Source organism: Danio rerio, chromosome 25 (genome assembly GCF_049306965.1).
Source record: "Danio rerio strain Tuebingen ecotype United States chromosome 25, GRCz12tu, whole genome shotgun sequence".
NCBI classification, from domain to species: domain Eukaryota; kingdom Metazoa; phylum Chordata; class Actinopteri; order Cypriniformes; family Danionidae; genus Danio; species Danio rerio.
In genome coordinates, this window is record NC_133200.1 from 6,020,001 (window position 1) to 6,042,451 (window position 22,451).

At 36.8% G+C, this 22,451-nt stretch overlaps 1 protein-coding gene across 2 annotated transcripts in view; it reads left to right on the top strand.

Moving 5' to 3' along the window:
• The first annotated feature begins 2,032 nt into the window (after nucleotides 1–2,032).
• plxnb2b (plexin b2b) overlaps nucleotides 2,033–22,451 on the top strand; it is a 325,846-nt gene continuing 305,427 nt past the window's right edge. For both annotated transcript variants that reach the window (NM_001423669.1, NM_001197316.2), the window contains 1 exon segment: nucleotides 2,033–2,353. The gene's annotated coding sequence lies outside the window, so the exon portion shown is untranslated.

Consider the following 22,451-nt stretch of genomic DNA (forward strand, 5'->3'; position numbering starts at 1 on the left):
ATGACAGAAAAAGCACTTTTCAGTTCATTGCAGGGTTTTGGTGTTCTAATTTACAACATAAACCCAGACTTATATCACTTAAACTGTTAAAAATGTCAATAAATATGACTTTATAAAGGTTTTCGGTATCACAAATTGTTTGAGTTCTGCTTTCAGTGCTGCGGAAATGTGGAAATCAGATAGAAAAGGCAGCAATAAACCTAATAAATTTTTTGTGGGGCATGTCAGATGGTAATATCAACAAAATAACTTTTATTGACATTTTAGTAATGTCAGATCAGAAAAGGCAGCAATAAACCTAATTAAAGTAGTAGAGACAGTATTTGAGGGCATAATATTAAAGTATTTCGATATAAAACATGGTAATGATAAGTTTGTATTCGTAATAAGAATAGAAAAAGTGGTATCTTAATCTTTTTGGATCCATACTGTAAAATATTTTTAAATTAACAGCTTCTGTTTTTTATTATTTACTGTTTTTTATGTTTATTTACAGGTGTGAGTTGCCTTATGGGACCTTGATTTCTGTATCGACTTTTGATATTGAAAAATTCAACTCTGCAGTTTAATAAAGTAACTTTTATTGACATTTTAATAGTTTTAAACATTATGTTATATAATTAATAATATATATATAGTTAGAATTAAGTCATAAAAATGACAGAAAAAGTACTTTCAGTTTATTTCCAGGTTATTGTCCTTTAATTTACAACATAAACCCAGACCTCTATGACTTAAACTATTAAAAATGTCAATAAAAGTGACTTTTTAAAAGTTTTTAATATCAAAAGTTGTTTGAGTTCTGCTTACAGTGCTGCGGAAATGTGGAGATCAGAGAGAAATGGCAGCAATAAACCTAAATAAAGTACTAAAGACAATATTTGAGGGCATGTCAGATGGTAAAATCAAAGTATTTTGATATGAAACGTGGTTATGATAAGTTTGTATTGTTATTAAGAATAGAAATAGTGGTATTCTAATCTTTTTGGATCTACACTCTGAAAGATTATTCATTAATAGCTTTTATATTTTATTATTTACTGTTTTTATGTATATTTACTGGTGCGAGTTGCATTATAGGACCTTGATTTCTCTGTCGACTTTTGTTTTTAAAGAACTTAACGGTGCTGTTTATGAAGTAACGTTTAATGCCATTTTAGCAGTTTTAAAGATTGTATTATTCAATTGATAATATATATAGAGAGGGTATTAAGTCTGAAAAATGACAGAAAAAGCACTAGCAGTTTATTACCAAGTTTTTGTATTGTAATTTACAACATAAACCCAAACTTATATCACTTAAACGATTAAAAATGCCAATAAAAGTGACTTTTTAAAAGGTTTTCAATTTCAAAGGGTGTTGATGGAAAGATAAAAAAGCATAAATAAGTTAAACAAACAAACACATGAATAACAAAACACAGTTTTAACATTTTTTGATTATATTATATATTATGCACCATATTGTATTTTTAGTTGTGAAAATAAATAAATAAATAAATAAATAAATAAATAAATAAATAAATAAATGAAAACCTCCAGACAGATCAGGTATTCAGAACGGAGGCTATAAAAATAAGCAAAACCTCCATTTACACTATAGGAAATTTCATAATTATAGCACTTTTCTACTCTTCATAAGTTTTATATAGCTAATATTTTATAATCATATCTCTTCATACCACATATTTACCACAGTGTCATAAGATTGCAATATTCAAATACTTTGGTAATATAGTACTCCAATATGTTTAGTATAAGTAATACTACACTTGCAGGCTACACACGAAGAAAATACGAGGTATGTCAAAAACAACCTAATACCACGGTACTTTTTATAAGTGCCAGACCAGAGCTTTAAAAGTAATCATAGATTTGGAAGAGCTGCCATTTTCACTAATCTACAGTAGATTAAAAGCACTTGAAGCTCCAGCTCTCGCTTCCATCAGGTCTTCGCTTGTTCTGTGGTTTAAAGCTCTCAGCGTGGAGAAGGGGAGGAGACACACACACACACACACACTCTCACACATACACACACACACACTCACTCACAGCTCCCCCGTTCCTCCGTTCGCGAGTCACCGGGTAGGAGGCGGCGAGCGCGACCAGACCTCCAGGTGTGTGTATATGTATGTGTGTGTTCCGTTTACACCTGGACGGATCATGTGATCAAATACCTGGGCGTGGAGCGTTCAAACCTACAGCGTGTTATTCGGTAACGGGGATTCTGGAACCGCAGATCTCCGTCTGTCCGCGCGTGAGTGACATGTGAACTTTCCGTGCACCGGGAGTCTATTCCGCTCATTCTGAGGGAAATCTGTGCCCTGGACACCGCAACTACCCGACTGCCTAGGTGAGTCGGTGTGTGTTTTGCGTTTGACGTGCAGTGTGTTTTGCGTTGTAACCTCTAAAAGACCGTACACAGCAGTTCACGGTTGTGGTTTCAGATGGGACGCGCATCCCGGACTGAGACGCATGTTGCATGTGGATGTAACACTGCTTTATTAAAACAAGCGTGGGTTGTTTATTGTTTATTTCCTCCAGTTGTATTCAGTATCCCTGTAGCATGTCATCCACTTACCCAGCATGTGACTTTCAGGTGGACCAGCTACTATTTTCTGAGGTTGTGGTTCGTCTCGCGCCAATTTCTTGTGGCGCCACTATCGTTAACCGTCAACTGTGTTGACGTTTCGCGTTTGTTTGGAAGTCTACGTTTAATTTGCTTAGCAACGATAGCTGTCTGCTTCCTCCGTCAATATACTGTCCGTTATTGATAACGGAAAGTGCTCGAAGTAGCTGGAGTTACAGTAAGTGAAAGTGACTTACCAAAGGTCTATTTAGCAGCCTGACTAGCTTACTTTTGTACTAAAGTACTTCGAGTTATCGTCAAGACACCTTTTGTTCGGGTTTAAGAGAACCAAAACTGATCCTCAACCTGCTATTAATTGAATGTACTCATTTAATGACTAGTAGTTTGTTTCTTAGCTAGGTGACTTGCCACTATCTCAACAGGTGAGTGACTGTCCATTTGTTGCTGTTGACAGTTTCAGTCTTGCTAAAATGAACTCTGCTTTTGTTTCTCAGTGGTTTTAATAGTATATCCAGTTTCTAAACAGCATCTGATGTGTCAAATCATCTTATAAATGTTGATAAATTGACAGCTGTTTGAGAAGTTACATCAGGTACGTCCACCTTACATCACTTCTAAAACAGTAGGCTAGTCAAAGTGTGGCTTTGTTTCGGCAAATATTCATTAACTCAAATATCATGTCAAATGGCAGCCTTAAGTCTTACTTCCTTTTAATTATTTATGCTATACACCCTGCTTACCATGACCTTGATTTGTCTTAATGGATGTAATGTATTCATTCTAATGGCTTGTCTCTGTTTAAGAGTGCCTCTGCTCTTCTTTGCCCGCAGTGTTGTGCTTTAAATCCACTATATCTGTCTACACGTCAGCGTTCTTAGGCAAACAGGTACACATTGTGTTTGTTTAACCGCACAAGACTGACTCAGTTGGCAGTGTTTCCCCCACATTCTTCACTCGCATTACTTGTGTGCTCAAGTGCAGAGTACAACAGGTCCGGAGACAAGCTCTTTATGTGTCTTTAACTGTGTAAATCCCACTGTTCGTCTCTGCACACTGGCTCCTTTCAGCCAGGGCTCGGAAGTTGCGCGTCTCCCTTACATTGTACCGCCTTGTTGTGCTTCTAAATTGCGTCTTTATTGGGCTCTCCTGTATTTCAATGCCGAGCTCTACAGTGAAAGGGAGGAGACATCTCTGGGGGATTATCCTCATTAAATGGCTTTAAACAAACGAGCCAGATTAGCCGGGATCGTTCTCCATGTGGGGGCAACAGAGCCAAGGGTGGGTGCGGTGTGGTGTGATGAAAAGGACAACCCCAACAGTGAGAGGCAGCATCTTCATGAATATACACCATCTGCGCTCACACACACAATGTCGCCGGCGTGAAATCAGGTCCTGCTCCTGCCTACAGCGCTCAGGCTTATCTGCCGTCCTGCGAGCGTTTAGAATAGAGCGACTCTCTCTTATCTGGGCGGCTGAAACGCATGATGAATGTCCTCTCTGCACGGAGCTGAATGATTTCATTCACCTTCCGAATGTCCCTGTGTTTTACACTCAGAAATCATCTATTACCCACAATCACCTGCAGGGCTGTCAGTGAAAGCACTTGGCCGGAGCACTTGTGTTTATCAAAAGCTAAATAAAGAAGTAGCATTTGTCTGACGTTAGCCTGGAGAATTGCAGGATGGTGATGCTTAATGTTGCGCATTTGGATTTTTTTGTAGTGGCACCTTTTTGTTTGTCTGTCTGCTTTCTGGTTTTCCATCAACAGCAAGTTAAGGGCTGTTTACACCAATGATGATGTCTATATTAGCACCTACGCCAATGATCCGCATTTGTTTATTAAAAGTGTTTCACTCTGTTTGTCTAATTCTGATTGGCTGTGAATATAGCCCCTTTCTTACAGTGATACCGGTAAATATCCGGAAATTTTCCGGAATGACTTTACCGGTATATTCAAAAAAGCGCTGTTCACACAGGCAAGGACGTTACGGAAATTTTCCGGAAAAGAGCATTCACACATCCATTCCAAAACACCGGTAAATTCTGACATCATTCACCACAAATGAGCTTTAAATGGCTGCGCTTGTATTGGTAAACATTTGACTAAATTACAAACTCTGTGGATGATCAATATTGTGAACAACTTTCGCAGGATCACTTTCGCATGTCGAGATGTTCATAATGTGCGTGTGCAGGCGCTCACAGGCTGTTTCACAGGCACACGAACGTAAACAAACAACGGCTTATCATAAGCATCTCATCGATGATTATTTACACAGTTGGCATTAAGAAGAACATATAAACGTGACCTGACTATCTTCTAGCAGCTAAATGTGTCTGGAAAAATATTCAAAGGCTTTTATTCTCACAAACCGCGCGGACGTAAATGCGTCTGACTGTTGTGATTGGCTTAAGCAGACGTCTCACGTCAGCACGTTCTAGACGTGCACGCGCTTATTACGGTAATCTTCCATCTGCATTCACACAGCGCAGCATTCCGGCAAATTGCCTGTAATGTTACAACTTCTCTTTCCGGAAAATAGCCAGAACGAATTTACCGGTATTTTCAAAAAGGACCTGTTCACACATACAACCTTTCCGGAAAATTGCCGGCAATTTTCCGGAAAGGTCTGTATGTGTGAAAGGGGCTTATGTTAATTAATCATAAGCTGGAATTGAAAATACATTAATGATTTTAATGTTATTATGCTTCGGTGTCATTATAATAGTAATAATAATAATAATAATAATAATTATAATTGCTTACATTTTATATAGCGCTTTTCTCTGAATCTCCTCATCCACCACCAGTGCACAGCATCCACCTGGATGACGCGACGGCAGCCATTTTGCGCCAGACCGCACACCACACACCAGCTGATTGGTGGAGAGGAGACAGAGGGATAAAGCCAATTATGATGGGGAGAGTTAGGAGGCCATGATGGACAGAGGCCAGTGGGCAGATTTGGCCAGGATGCCGGGGTTAAACCCCTACTCATTTTGAAGGACATCCTGGGATTTTTAACAACCACAGAGAGTCGGGACCTCAGTTTAACGTCTCATCCAGAAGACGGCGCTCACTGAGCAGTATAGAGTAGAGCTGCACAATTAATCGTTAAAAGATCGCGATCTCGATTCGACCCCCTAGACGATCTTAATTCAGCATTTCTACGATTCTGACAATCATATTTTCAAGTTCAGGAGAGAAGAAAAGGCGGCTGCACGAGTCTTTTCACTGTTTCACACACGTTGCTCAGTGACATTGACACCTACAAATGATGTTGAATGAGTCACATACTGTATTTATAAGGTATAATTCACCTAAAAATGTCATTTTTGTCTTCATATAATGATGTTTTCACGATCGGGAAATTACACGTGACGTGTGCTGCTGACTGTGAGCTGTTATCACAGAGAGGGCGCGCGTTTTACTTAATGATAGACGCGCGCGCGTCTACTTTAGTGAACAGAACCTGCTTATGTTGCGAGTAACGGGTAATACAGTTGTAAATAATATTCTGTTTGTGGCACATAGTGATCGGTTGGGAGCCGCGCACGAAGTATGAACAAGCACTTAGCAGTCAGAATGAAACCGAAAGTGTGCACTTCATTTAAATGATCATATCGCATTTTAGAGTTATGATTACAAGCATTTGATATGTTTTTTCTTTCACAGTTGTGCATGAAAATAAATGTTTACAATGTTAGTATAAGAACTCTAGCCTAGATATTGTTGAATATAATCTGATAATGGCAAATGTCTGATTTTACCAGTGAATAAATTTGTCTTATATGACAGATTGGTAGCATATATCTTAAACATAATAATTCAACATCAGAAATATTATAAGTAGAATAGAATTATTTATAGTAGCCAGTAGACCTAAACATAATATTATTATCGAGGTTGTGCCATATGTTTGTTTTTACCATACCTTTATTTTACATCTACAGAATCGTGAGAAAATCGTGATCTTTATGTTAAGCAAAAAAATCGCGATTCTCATTTTAGCCAGAATCGTGCAGCTCTAGTATAGAGTCTCCATCACTATTCTGGGGCGTTAGGACCCACATAGATCGCAGGTGGGGCGCCCCCTGCTGGCCTCACTAAAACCACTTCCAGCAGCAACCTAGCTTTCCCATGTGGTCTCCCATCCAGGTACTGACCAGGCACAGCCCTGCTTTGCTTCAGTGGGCGACCATGTGAGAGTTGCTGAGAGTTAGCCGCCGGCAGTGGTCTGATTATTCTTTCAAATTTTAATCCTGACTTTTTTTTTGTTGAACTTGATTGAATCCAGTGTCAATTGTTCTAAAATGTTCTACAATTTTAATTTGAGAGCATAATCATAGTGTGTGTTGGCACTATTCATTTACTCTCATTGTGAAATTACCTTTTAAAGTTCACTTCCACGGCACACTCATGTAGTTATTAGATTTAAGTAAATTGTAATGACTAGTGTTGTCAAACGTACCGACTTTGGTACCATTTGATACTGGATTTTTTTGTAGTGCTTGCACACTCAACGGATAGAGAACTTCTGAAGAAATTGAAAAATGGTGGAAACTCAAGGAGAGATGTAAAATGATCTTATGCTCTTTAATGAAACAATAAAATGTTAGCAGAAAATGGGCATTTTTAACATTTCAGAATCCAAGATTTCTGACAACCAAAAATAATGACAGAAAATAATATTAGTTACTATAGTAAAGTCATAGTGGCTTTGCTTGTGTCTGTAAAGCACTCTGACTAAACACACTTGCTTTTTTGTTTCCTTAAACGCCTAAAATGCTGTTGAAACATACTTTATTGTTGAAATGAAAACATACCTTTGAGAGCCTGAACCAAACAGGGAACTCTAACCCTCAAAGTTTGCATGCTGCTATTGTACACTTATTGAATAGCGCATTTCTCCTATGACTAGCATCAGCTTGTGTCTTTCCCACAAGTCACCTGTGTTGATCAAAAGCTTTTAGAAGAAGTTGCATTTGTTTGGAGGATTACAGAATAGTAATGTTTAATGTTGTACAATCATCTTTTCTCTCAAGAGTAATTTCCCCCCTTTTTTTCAGAGGGGCCTGGATTTTAGCAACAACAAGTTATTCATAATACTTTGCCAAAGAATAAATGGCACTGCACTTCCCTTTTTCCCACTGTGGTTTGGCAGATTACAGGCTTTTAAGCGTGTGCTCATGTTGCCAGCTTGTGTCTGAGTGGGTTTGATTGGTCATTTTCGTTGCCTTTAACATGTCAGGTTCCTCTGCACTTAAAGTAATACATGTTGATACTGGAGATTCAGTCAGATGCATTTCCTTGAAAAGTCGGATGCTTTTCCGCGTACCGATGTGTTGTGTCTAAAATGGTCTTTTTTTGTTCTGATATTTTGAAATAGTTTGGCAAGTGTTTCCTAACATAGCCCTGGCGCTTTAGTCCGGAGAAGCCTCCACTTTAGATTCTACTCCTGGTTTTCAATTTAACAGAGCACGCTCTAATAATTAGCAAAGTAGATGTGATGGAATAAATCACATCTCTTCCAGGTACTGAGTTCTTGCGCTGAGCAACTGCGGATGTGACAGGGTCTTGAATGATTTTGTTTGGGTGTTTTTTGCATTTAGGTTGCTCCGCCTACAGTGACATCTCATCAAACCACACACGCTCAAATTATTTAGAGAATATTTCATGATAAAAATCATGACAAATGACAAAACCAACAAACAATTAATCAAAACCACTGAGCCGGTTGTTGTTAAAACTGTCTTTTGTGAAGGCACATGGTGGCACATTGGCTCAGTGGTTAGCATTGGCCCTTGAGTCCTAGTTGGACCAGCTGGCATTTCTGTGTTGAGTTTGCATGCTCTCCCTGTGTTCGTGATGGTTTCCTCCCTGTGCTCCAGCTTCCCCCACAGTTCAAAGACCTGCAGTGCAGGTGAATTGAGCAAACAAAATTGGCCATAGTGTGTGTGTGTGTGTGTGTGTGTGTGTGTGTGTGAATGAATGTGCATCTTTTGATTGTTAATTGATTTGATTATTTTAACATCGAAGAATAAAAACAAAACTGAAATTTAAATTGAAGTCACGGAATTTGTGAAAAAATAAAAGGGTGCTATTTAAATATATTTGTACTTACAAAGTGTTTAAAAAGGAATGCACAGCAACAAATTAAGTTTAATAATGTTCAACTTAATTTTTGTGTTAAAATTTAACACAAAAAAATAGTTTACAACCACTTAACGTAAAAAAAAATTATTAAATCCAAGGAATCATCTCTGAATAATTTTTTTCAGTATATATACTGAAAAATATAAAAAAGATGTTTGTGTCAAATGTAAAAAAAAAACCTCTAAACTGAATTTTTTTTTTCAGTATATATACTGAAAAATGTAAAAAAGATGTTTGTGTCAAATGTCAAAAAAAAAAACTCTAAAAGCAAAATACAATACAAAACGAATACAATAAAGCAAAGATAATTATAAAATAAACAGTGCTTTTTTTTTACATACCTACACTGTAAAACCCAACAGTCATCTTTATCAAATGAATTGAGTGTAGTTAACTTAATTGACTGAAAGTTAATTCTACTCATTTGAAAAGAGTTTTGAACTCAGTGTTGAAGGTAATGAGTTCATTAGATACCTCATTACTTAAATGGAGTAAGTTCACAGTACTCATATAGATTTGTTTTTTTTAAACTCAAATGGTTTGTAGCGTCTTCTAGGGTTGCATGATTTACTGGTACTATGGTAGTATCGCCATACTCTGGCTCCAAAATACTGGCGGTGCCACTGTAGTTTATAAATGATAGTATTGTCATTAACGGTCTATCTACAATAGATAATGTTGGATGTGGAAAAGTCAATAAAATGCTCACATGTTTGTGCAACAATAAACCATTTTATTTTAATAGTTTGTGGAGACCTTTAAGGTTGCAAGTTTTCTGGCGTTTCAAACGCACATGTGAATCGGTTGATTTCTATTCCTCTCAATATGATTTAGTAGCTATAACAATCGTGACAATCTCTTTAAAAGAACGACCCACAAAGTGAAATTCTGAATTACTTTGGATGGTTACCTGATAAGACTGGAAAAATACAATAGATGAAAAACCCAAAACAGCAACAGGAAACATTAAAACGGTTTTTGACCACCTCATAAAGCCTAATTTTGTTGGACAAATGCTATTTTTGTAACCAATTTAATTTGGTATGATTTGTATGTTTATTTTAATGTATTTTTTGTGGGTCAGTTATCTACAAAATAAACAAAAAGAATGAGTTTTAGGTGAAGGGACGTGCAAATAATACTTTTTTTCAAAAATAAGGGAATGAATTAAATTCAAGTCCTGTTATAACATGTAAAACAGTATTGCTGACAGTGGTCTTTATAATTTGAGTTATGAATTACAGTATCGCAATACTACTTAGTATCGTGATACTTCAGCTGGCATAGTATCTTAAGACAAATTAATGGTATCCAACAACCCTAGTTTCCTCAAATGGTTTGAGTTGCCCTAACTTATTGGGTTTTACAGTACTCAAATTGCTTCATTTACTCAAATGGATTAGTTTTTGAAGAAATGGGTACAAACAACACAATTTATCGAATGTTTGCATTCCAAGGTGCAATCAATTGTATGCTGGTCTAGTCGGACAGTGGACATAATTAGTGGTCATACCAGAGTCTTACGTTTAAGAAACAAGACTTAATTTGCTGGTCATAACTTCCTGTCCCATGTGAGTCCAATGTGCGTTCACATGCTCTGACTAGGGATGCATGCAACGATTATAGATTTTGGTTGTTTGATTATAGTCTGAGGAATAATCATATAGCCGAGCACCTCCATTGAAAGTAACGTACTCGAGCATGGAAAAGATGTTTTATGTGAACGGCCTGCTGCTCTTTGCCTCAGCAATAGTTAATCTAGTGTGTGTAAGTATTAGCCTTAGTATATAAGCTCGGAACATTAAACCGTTGGCATAACTTTGTTTAGCTGCAGCAGTTTCGTTCCATGTAACAGAGACGCCCTGTCGAGAAGCCTTTACGATTAATTAACCATGACAAATTAAAGCACGGTTAATAGTGAAATCAGTTAATTATTGTATCTCTAGCTCTGACATGCGGCTTTCCCTTTGATTTACATGTGACAGCATCACATTAACAACATTTAATCGCGAGGAACCATATTTCAGTTCATGGACATACATTCTAACATGCACAGAGCCAGAGTAATTTAAGAAGAAGAGTAATAAAATAATTAAAGAAACCATTTCTTTCTCATGCTTTTTTTAAAAAGGTTTTGTATTCTAAATGATTCTATTCACAAGGATCCACAAAAAAAAAAAAGGCTAAAAATGCTGTATTATGTGCATGGAAATATTACAGAGCGGATTGTTTTTGAGGAACATTATATAATGCATCTGTAATTTGTAGACAATTGAAAATACATCCTTGTACTAATGTCTATTGATCATTATCATAAATATCTGGCAACGTAAGCGCTGCTGAAAGAGCGAGTGAAGGACAGACTGCACGAGCGGCACGTCTGATGTCATTTCACAACCTAGAAGAGGTTTCACTTACATCGGGAACTCGAAGACAGGTTAATTGTGTTTGACATGTCTGATTAATTGCACATCGATGCCCGTGCGCAGACAAAACGAGCATTCAGGAAGATTGTCATGGGTCAGAAAATGCAGTTTTGCAGTTATTGCGTAAAGATGCGTGCAGTATCTTATAGGGCAAAAACTATTTTATTGAAAAGCATTTTAATCTGATAAATCTCTAAGCTGCTAGATGTGACTGTGAGGCATAAAAACAGCTTGCTTTTCCATAAAGCTGATTCGAAACAATGTATAATGTGAAAAGTGTTATGCAATATGAATATAAATCAATGGTTGTGTCAGCTTATTGTGGTGAGTTATTTATAGCTCACATTTTAAACGCAATAACTGTGCATCAAGTGCCAAAATTGAAAAGAGCTAAAAAATAAAAATTTACGAAAATTACAAAATATTATCATAAGGGGAGAAAAATACATATCATTTAATTAGATATGCTCATACTATATACAGATGAATTATTCGCCCTTCTCTGAATTTCCTAAAGGATGTTAAACAGAGCACTTTTTACAGTATTTCCTATAATATTTTTTCTTCTGGAGAAAGTCTTATTTGATTTATTTCAGATAGAATAAAAACAGTTTTGAATTTTTAAAAAAGATTAAGGTCAATATTAATCGGCCCCTTATAGCAGTATAGAGTCCCCATCAATATACTGGGGCATTGGGACCCACACAGACCGCAAGGAGAGCGCCTCCTGCTGGTCTCACTAACAACACTTCTGGCAACAACCTAGCTTTCCCATGTGGTCTCACATTTAGGTACTGACCGGGCGCAGCTTTGCTTAGCTTCAGTGGGCGACCATGTGAGAGTTGCAGAAAGCTAGCTGCTTCCATATAATATATAGATGCTGCGTTCGTCCTGATGGTCACATGACCTTTATGCATGTTTTAACGGAAAATAATTTAAACATTACAGCATTCATACAAGGATTTATTGTTTTTCCGCTTTTCACAATATATACTATGCATAAAAACAAAAAGTTGCACAATATAAATAAAACTATTTGTAATATGAATTTCAGCAAATAAACACTTTAATGTGTTTATGCTATACCTGTGAACATTGGGATGCTATTATTATTATTATTATTATTATGTCTGTGAAAACACACACCCAAAATCCAAAGTGTCCACTTTAGCTCTGTTTCAAATCGCGTGTACAGAATCCGTTTGGGAATCCATCTATTTATCAACATGGAGCACGTCAGCTGACAGTCACGCACCAATACATGAACTGACTGTTTTGGCGATTGCATAGGGGCAAGGGCGCCTGTAATGAAAAGGAAGGAAATCGCACCATTTTTATATTTATTTCCAAGTATTTTTATGTCTAAATAAAATGAAAGCACAGAACAGATTCAGATTTAAGAGCAAGAGGCGTCCCTTGGTGGTTTGGTGGTATGGGTTGCGCATAGGGAGGATCAGCTCTTTAATGTTTATTGCCACCCTTCATAGAAAGATTAAAAATACAGGAAAATACGGAAAATAGTGGGATGTAATTGTAAAATACAGGAGAATTCTGGGTAAAATGCGAAGGTTGACAAATATTGTTTATGCCTTTATTAAGATTTTCATGGTATTGTTTACTTTTACGAGCAAATTTTACACTCAAGTCTGTATCGATGCTTCCTTGATATTAAGAATACATCCGGGAAATTCACGCGTCCTCAATTCTTGCGGTTTTGAGTTTTGGAACTAAACTTTGGCAGTTGATGATGACGTTACATGACGTTGCATAATTCAGAAGGGATAATACCTCTGATTTTAATTGTGTATATAGGCAAGGAATAAACAAAATCCTAATGTTAATGTTTAATGGGAGTCAACTAGGATTGGCTGGAGATAGATATGCTAAAAAACATTTAGTTTTTGTGCAGATTTTGTGCCTGGTTTTGAGCTAGATTTTTTTTCTCTGGGACCTGGCAACCCAGCCATAATTGTATAATGAATTTTTCTTTTCAACTCTACACTCCGATCATCTCATTGTCTCCAGGCCTTGTGTGCTTGTGCCAGTCGTATCTTTGGTTTAATCTGGTTATCATGGCATCCCTGCAACGTGTGAAAGTCAAGAGAGTAGCTTTAAATCCCCCTGAGCCCCGTACGGGCCGAGTTACATCAGATTACAACAGCATCATGGGAAACGATGGCCATAAGGTGAGATCGCATTCATTCTCACGCTTGCTAATCAACAGCTGGCTGCAGATGTGTGCCGCCCGCCGGGCTTTACATTCACCGCTCTGCGCCGTCATCCATCTTCCCCGCTCTTTCCATTAGGGATCGCCAATATGGACTTAAAGCTACACCACAGCATTTTCTGCTGTTTATTGCAGTGACGATATCAGTGATGATAATTCATGTGCGTCCACTGAGAGACACAAAAAAAGTCCTGTAGCTTTAGAGAGAAATATGATCTTACCGATTCATTTTCTAATTCAAAATAGCCTGTAGTGAACACGCATGAAATGTAATATGTTTCATTCATACTGGAGTATAATATACACTCATGCATCACTGGAGTAAAGACATCAGGCTATCGTAGCAAAGGAGTATAAAGGAGATAGAAACTCTTCAAGCTCAGTGGTTCTCAAACTTTTTTCACCAAGTACCACCTCAGAAATAAATTGTCTCTCCAAGTACCACTATAGTGACCAGCATTGAAATAAAGTAGCGTAGTTGGCCTGATTAAGCAGCTACAGCACTGCACAGTTCGAAACGAGACAGTCATATTTATAGTTTTTGCTACATTTTGAAATATATGTTGTATGAACATTTGACATATTTGTAAAACGTTTTGAAATCTAAACATTAAATGGTGTAGATTGGTAGAGAACCCGTTTTTCTCAGAGGATGTCAAGCTGACAAAACATTGCTGCACTTAAAAAGCACTGCAGTGTTTGGGTGTTCAGCGTTTGTCTAAGATAATTAGTCTTATGAAATTATATTCCATACAAAATTTGAAGCTGATCAGTCAGTTCTTGTCACGTGACACGCAGTGCAGCATTCTGAAAAGTTAAGATGTTTTCAACTGGGCACGCCTGGAATACGCAATCGCGTCGTGCTGCAGTTCTTACTCATTTTGCTAGCCTGTGGGTTAAATTTTGGCGCTCAAGGGACTGAGATGTAACCAGAGAATACGGTCATTTTTCAATAAAAAAAGAATTTTCAAAATAAAAGATCGTTCGCACTCAGATAATAAATAAAACTTAAATAATTAATGTTTTTTTTTTTGTGCGGCCCGGTGCTAATTGATCTATAGGCTGATGTTGTTCTGTGGTCCGAGGTTTGGGGACCCCACTGCTCTAGCGTGTATCTGCTCTGCAAGCACCACGCACCTCTTTTTCTAGTTCTGCGTCAATTGGATTGCTTTTTAGCAGCTGATGATGCGATGCACTAAAGTAAATATTCTAAGCACAGCAATTTGATCAGAGGCTTTAGAGAACAGCCAATATCGATCACATCAGTTTTCTTGTACGCATCAGATGATTTAAAATTGTATTAATTTTTTCTTTCATTAAGGCAAGGCAAGTTTATTTATATAGCACATTTCATACACAGTGGCAATATAAAGTGCTTTACATAAACAGGAATAAAAAAGACAAGTTTAGGAAAATAAAATGCAGACAATAAAAATTAATAAAAACAGATAAAAACAAATTACAATGAGTTAAAATAGGTTATAAAAGAATGAAAAAGAAAACGAAAAACATAATAGTGCTATCTGTCGGACGCAGCACAGTGCTCATTCAGTAAAGGCACAGCTAAACAGATGTGTTTTCAGTCTTGATTTGAATGTGCCTAATGTTGGAGCACATCTGATCATTTCTGGAAGCTGATTCCAGCAGCGAGGGGCATAGTGGCTGAAGGCAGATTCACCCTGCTTTGATTGAGCTCTTGGAACTTCTAGTTTATATGATCCTAAAGATCTGAGTGATCTGTTAGGTTTGTATTCAGTCAGCATATCTGTAATGTATTGAGGTCCTTGGCCATTTATTTATTTCATTACTCTGATTCCTCCGCGTACCACTAGAAGTAAGCCCGCGTACCACTAGTGGTACACGTACTACAGTTTGAGAACCACTGCTTAAGCTAATCAAATGATAAGATTAAATGCAATATATATGGTGTGCATTCTTTAAGCCAGGGGTTCTCAACTGGGTTAGCCATGGGACCCACATGTTTACATGGTCATCAAGCCGCAACCCAAAATTTTAGGAACTATAATATAGTTTTAGGAATTACAATTCATTTGTATTTATTTGTTAACATACACAAGTAGTGGCAGATAAATCATAAGCAAATCACCAAGACTTACAAGTAAACAATATTTTATTGCTGTCATTTAATAAAATATATAAAATTATAGAAATATTACAAAGTAAAAACGACAAATACTGTAAACAGTGGTTAGGGTAAGAAAAAGTTCAGTTACCATTTACTTAACTGGACTGTTAATAAAACAGTGATCCTGGTGAACAGAACAAACCAGCAAATTAAAGCTCTTCTGCTATTGTGTGGGCTTTCTTGGCCTTTGCTACACGGTAAGCACAGTAAGATGCGCGGAGTGCCTGTACTTGTTCTGAACATGAAGATGTTAGGCACTTTTGTGATGCCCTCAGCTATTGAAGTCTTTGAAAATAGTTCACAGGTTTGTCCTTGCAACTGTGATGTTTGGTTTCTAAATGTTGTTTTAATTTAGAAGGTTTCATGCTCTCTTGTGAGAGCACCTCACTACATATGACACAATGAGGTTTTAAGCCTTTTTTTGTCGTCAGTATATGTAAATCCATACTTTACGGGGTTGTACTTGCGCTTCGACATATTTGTTGCTATAATTAAATGACATTTCACATGTCAAAAGGTACGGTTGTCGCAAGCGCATTTCAAAATAAAAGTCTGATATACGCAAAATAAGTAAAAAATGAAACTTGTTGTTTTTTTGACCACCCTTTGAAAATGTTTCCGCGACCCAACCCACCAGTTGAGAAACACTGCTTGAAGCCATACTATGTGGTGTTTTTATAGGAATAAATATATTTATACTGCAGTGCTAATTAGTGTTAGGGTACTGGAACTTGGACTCGAGTCTGGACTCTAGTCCAGTTTTATTGGACTCGGACTTGTCACGGACTTGGGTAAACTTGTGTGTGTGTGTGTGTGTGTATATATATATATATATATATATATATATATATATATATATATATATATATATATATATATATATATATATGTAAAAAAATATTGTTTAAAAATTATATTTTTGATGGTTAACAGTGTGAATGACTTATACATATTCTATTAATCAGAAGTTCCTTTAGTTATCCGCTAGTTATCATTAATAAGGTTCAAATTGGCATAATTTTGACACTTACCATTGTGTTTTTTCAGGATGGAGTTGGAATTCATGTATATGTTGCAATGTCAGTTCGATGTACAGCGTGAATAGCATTATCAAACTATTCTTGTTGACGTCTTAGAGTAAAATTGGAGACTGAACTTGCGATAAACTCACTGCACAGACAACGTGACCGTCTTTCTTAGAATCACAGATGGCGACATGGCGGGACCACAGTATAAACTCGTGATATTTGCAAACAAGATATATGGATGATATTTATTATTACTTGGCAGTAATAGAGGAACGCCGCCAAACGTAGCGAAGTAAGAGTAATGATTTTTCTCTAATAGTTTACTTGAGTAAAGGCAGACATTTTTATTGTACTCAAAGTACACGTTACCTAACAATTTTACTCAAGTAAATGTAATGAAGTAAACGTAATTCGTTACTACCCACCTCTGCCTGTTCTTAATAACTTGGTACCATATTCTACCACATAAACACCCCCCAACCTGCATTGAGTTTTCAGCAGAACAAAAAAACTCATTAAGGTTTAAACCAGATGAGAGAGAGTAAATAGTGAGTAAATTTCCATTTTTGGCCGAACTATCCCTTAAACTATTCGTATATCGAAATCATCAATAACTTCAATATCAAAAGATTTGAGATTACATTTTGCCATATCTCCCAGCCCTGTCTCAATAAAACAATATCACTACTTCCCATGCCATCTGCTGATGGGCACAAAACCATTTCCTCAGCTTCGCTCTGGTCACGCAGACAAATTCTGGGCTGAAAAAGAGAAAAAAAAGAAGTCAATGTTCAAGGGAAAAATAAGACGCTGGAATGCGTGGGAGGGACTTTTGCACATGCACACAAAACCTTCGCCCGCAGGAGAACAAGATCTCCGGCTTTTGCTTCAAAGAGTCTCGTTACAAGCATAACACGCTATCAAGACGGTGGCGTAACATTTACAGCTCTTCCCTCTCCAGACGGAGCCGTGTCAAACGCACAGAAACACACTACTGTACAGAGAGAGATTTTTGGACTGAGCCCAGGCGGGGAGCAAATGGGGCAAGTGGGGATTAAACCCGGTCGGAGAATAAAAGAGAGGCTCCGTTGACAGCCTTAATTAGTCTAAGACTCGCCTGCTTCTGGGAAAGCGCCAGGTCTTTGACTGTTATAGTGGAAAATCCAGTCGGCTTCCACTCCAACGCCACCAATTCCAAACACACCCTTTTGTTGGACGTTTTCAGGCACAAGCTGTTTCTGTCTGTGTTGGAAACTCTGGTTGAGTGGCGTAATTCAAGAGGACCAAACTTAAATAGTGTACCATTGGTGCTCGCAGGAGCTCTGTTGATTTTTGACAGACTCTGATGTGTCTCTTTGCATCTGGGGGTTATTTTGATAATCCTTTCAGCTACTAAACTGCAGTCAGATTTGTTGAATGAATTTAATATAGTTTAATGAATGTGCTCATGTGCCTGATAGCATCCATCCATCCAAACTTCCATCTAATCATTGATCCACACACCCATCTATTTATACAAACATCCGTCCATCAAAGCATACATCCATCCAAACATACATGTGCTATCCATCCATCCAAACATACATCCAAACATGCATGCATCAAAGCATCCATCTATCCAAACATATATCCACCCAAACGTCCAGCTATCCATACAAACAAACATTCATCCATCCATCCATACATACAAACACCCATCCATCGAAACATCCATCCAAACATACTTACATCCATCCATGCTTTATCCAACCACCCAACATATATTCGTCCATCCATCCATTCAAACATCCATCCATCCAAACATTCATTCATCCAAACAAACAAACTTGCATTCATCCAAACAAACAAACTTGCATTCATCCAAACATGCATCCATCCATCCAAACATACTTGCATCCATCCATCCATCCATCCATCCATCCATTCATTCATCCAAACATACTTGCATCCATCCATCCATCCATCCAACCATGCATCCATTCATCCATCCATCCTAGCAAACATGCATACATCTAAGCAAGCATACATCCACCCAAACAAGCAAACAAACAAACAAACAAACAAACAAACAAACAAACATACATACATCCATCCATCCATCCATTCAAACATACATGCATCCATCCATACAAACAAACATCCATCCGTTCATCCATCCATCCAAGCACACACCCATTCAAACATCAATCAGCAAACAAGCATCCACCCATCCATCCATCCATCTAAACAAAGATACATTCATCCATCTAAACAAAGATACATTCATCCAAACATGCATCCATCCCAACTTCCATCCATCCAAGCATACACCCATACAAACATTAATCCATCCATCCATCCATCCATCCATCCATCAAAACATAAAAACATCCATCCATCCATCCATCCATCCATCCATCCAAGCACACACCCATTCAAACATCAATCAGCAAACAAGCATCCATCCATCTAAACAAAGATACATTCATCCATCTAAACAAACATAAATACATTCATCCAAACATGCATCCATCCATCCATCCATCCATCCATCCAAACAAACATTCATCTAAACATGAATCCATCCATCCAAACAAACATTCATCTAAACATGAATCCATCCAAACAAACAAACATTCATCTAAACATGAATCCATCCAAACAAACATACATCATTACAAACATCCATCCAAACATCTAATAAAGATATAATTTACCAAAATAATTGTGAAACTCAGTTGATGTTTTTTTTTTTTGTTAGCTTGATTATATTTAAATTAATTGTAGAGATTAAAAATATCAACACCAGATTGGACACTTAATGCAGATGGCTTTTTAAATAAATGTATTTCATTATTAATAATCAGAATTTGAAAATCACAATTTAGCTAGTAAAATGAGCTCTTAAGTGTTTGCTAAAGCCGAAGTTTTCAAAAGCGACATTGATATTGTCTCCATGTAAACTACGAAAACATGACACATCATTATTAACATTACGTATTTAGTCTGTAGCTATATTAAAGTACTTATCAACCCAAACAACAGTAGCAGACTGCATGACTGTATATGCGCAGACATGTAGTGTTTGTTTACATCGCCACCTAATGGTCTGGCATAATATTTCTAATCTCTTTTTGTTGTTGTTGTCTGTACACAAACCTTTTTTAAACACAAAAGGGAATATTGTGTAAATGTATTTCAGGTTTTATTATTGATCTTATTGGCCAGTTATTAATTTTTCATCAAAATATCCGTATCAGTGCAGCCCTAATTTATGATTTGTCACCATAAATGAAAAAACACTCCAAAAAGTGCATTGTCAGCTTGTGAAAACTCCAACCCGTCCGAGGTTTTGATGGTATATTAAACCTGCCAAAATGTTTAACTCCCAGCTGGGTTTGGGATATTATTTCATAAGCTCAGGTGAACTGATGCATGCTTTATTTATCTTTGCGCGCTGCGAGATTTTACGCTTGAACCCGTTTCAGTCAGACGGATAAGTGCAAAATGATAGATGCTCCTGATGCGCGTGACATTGCCGTTCCTTCACCTTTGTTTCGTCGTCGTCTTCTTCGTTATTCCAGCCAGGAGTTCAATGGGCGCTGAAGGGTGTAATTCATTTCTACCCGTCTGAGTAATGTCTTGTTCAGTCTCCAAACAGACACAGATTGGCTTTAATTACCAACACTACACTTCTGGAGATGCGATGGCGACGTGGGTGATGTTTCTGAGCTTTCTGAGCGCACTGAGGAGAAGAAAACTCTCTAATTAAGACAAGACACTGCTGGCGAATGGGGAGAAAATTGACTAATAGTTCTCTCCGTTCTTCCCTAGTTGATTGATTGGATGTAAAAATTGCATAGATTTGTTATAGTACATGTTTTTTTCAAATGTTATGATTTAAATATATGCAAATAAAGCAATATTTCATAAAATATATGCTAATTTGCATACATTCCTAGCACAAATATCTGAACGTTGGATGAAGCCGGGTTAAATTATTATTTTTTTGCTATAGAATCGAAGGTTTTTACAGCTTCATAATTCATAAAAACTTTCACAGCTGTTGGAGGAATAAAATGTTATATCTATAATTGTCATAATTAGAAAAATCAAGTATGAACTAATACCTCTGTCATTCAAAATGTTGTTTGAAATGTATAAACATCCGTCCATCCAAACAAGCAAACAAACATCCATCTATATATCCATCCATCCAAAAATCTATCGGACCGATAACAATAATCTTAAAAATAGCATTTATCGGCCGATAACGATATGGCCGCCGATATATCTCTAGTTTTGAGTTATAATAACCAGCTTGTGAGTGCCTCACGTCTGAACTCGTACTGTGTCGGAGTCACACAAGCCTGTTGATTCACAAACTATTCGTGCTCTCTTTGTGTGAACACTTTAAAATATCCGCAAAGTCCTAATTAACGTCTTGCGAGCAGTTTTATAACTGACTTGCTTCTGTACAGGAGGATCTAGCGAGACTCGTTGGTGTTTCAGTAGTGAACAACTGTTCACTGTTCCTGTCAGCGAACTCCAATAATGTCCAGCTACAAACCAAACCTGAGCCTTCAGATCGATGTGTTTCAACAGATTTAGAGGGTTTTCTACTGTATTTTACATTTAAAGGTAGGTTATAGATAAAAAGATGAATAGATGTCAGTCTAATTCAAAGAAGAAGCAGCAGTGTTTTTGCCATCTCTTGTAGTCCTGTCAGGTTCCTTTATTGAAGAAAAGGCCCAAATACTCTGCAGTTTCAAAGAATAATTGAAGTAAAGAATTCAGGAACTTTGAACCTGTCTGTGTGTTTTTTTTTTTAAATAAATATTTTATTAAACCGCGTCCTTGGTCTGATCCAAATTTCTTGGCACGTTAAACACACTCAGAACCAGAGCAAGGTGAACTGGGGCTCTAGGCAAACGAAATCACGCCATCCTCAACCCGAAAGTGACCGGTTAGCGGATGAAAGTTAGGACCGGGAGGTTCGTTCACTATTCTGCTGCGTTAACGCGCTATTTTTGACAGCCCTAATATATATATATATATATATATATATATATATATATATATATATATATATATATATATATATATATATATATATATAAAAATAAATATATATATATATATATATATAAATATATATATATATATATATATATATATATATATATATATATATAAAAATAAATATATATATATATATATATATATAAATATATATATATATATATATATATATATATATATATATATAAATAAATATATATATATATACAATATTTTAAGTTTTTATTATAAAATGATGTATAAAAGTAAGGAAATGATAGAAGACAAAAGAAATGTTTTGCTAAAAAATAAAGCTTTAAAATAATAATTTTTGCTAGACAGTCAGTTTGGGCCTTCAAAATATTTTTGGAAAAAGGTGGGCCTCGAAGTGAAAAAGGTTGAGAACCCCTGTTCTAGTTGATCATTTGGTATTTGAAGTGGCTTATATGAAAGGCAAAAGCCTCTAGATTATGCTTATTTTACCACAATAAAATATGATCATGCCATTTTTTAAATTATTTAATTAGGACAGTAAGGTCTGACTTTGCTTAGACAAAATAGAGTATAGAATATAAAGTCATGGCGCAGTGAAAAAAGAATGAATATTGTTTCTGACTCCCATGAGCTTGGAGGACTGCATCCATACATCTCCGCAATGACTCAAATTACTTATTAATAAAGTCATGTGGAATGGCAAAGAAAGCATCTTCAATACTTCCTCCATCTCACCCCAGGCATGCTCAATAATGTTCATGTCTGGTAACTGGGCTGGCCAATCCTGGAGCATCTTCACCTTCTTTGCTTTCAGCCTCCGCATCAAAGTTCCTGAAGTATGAG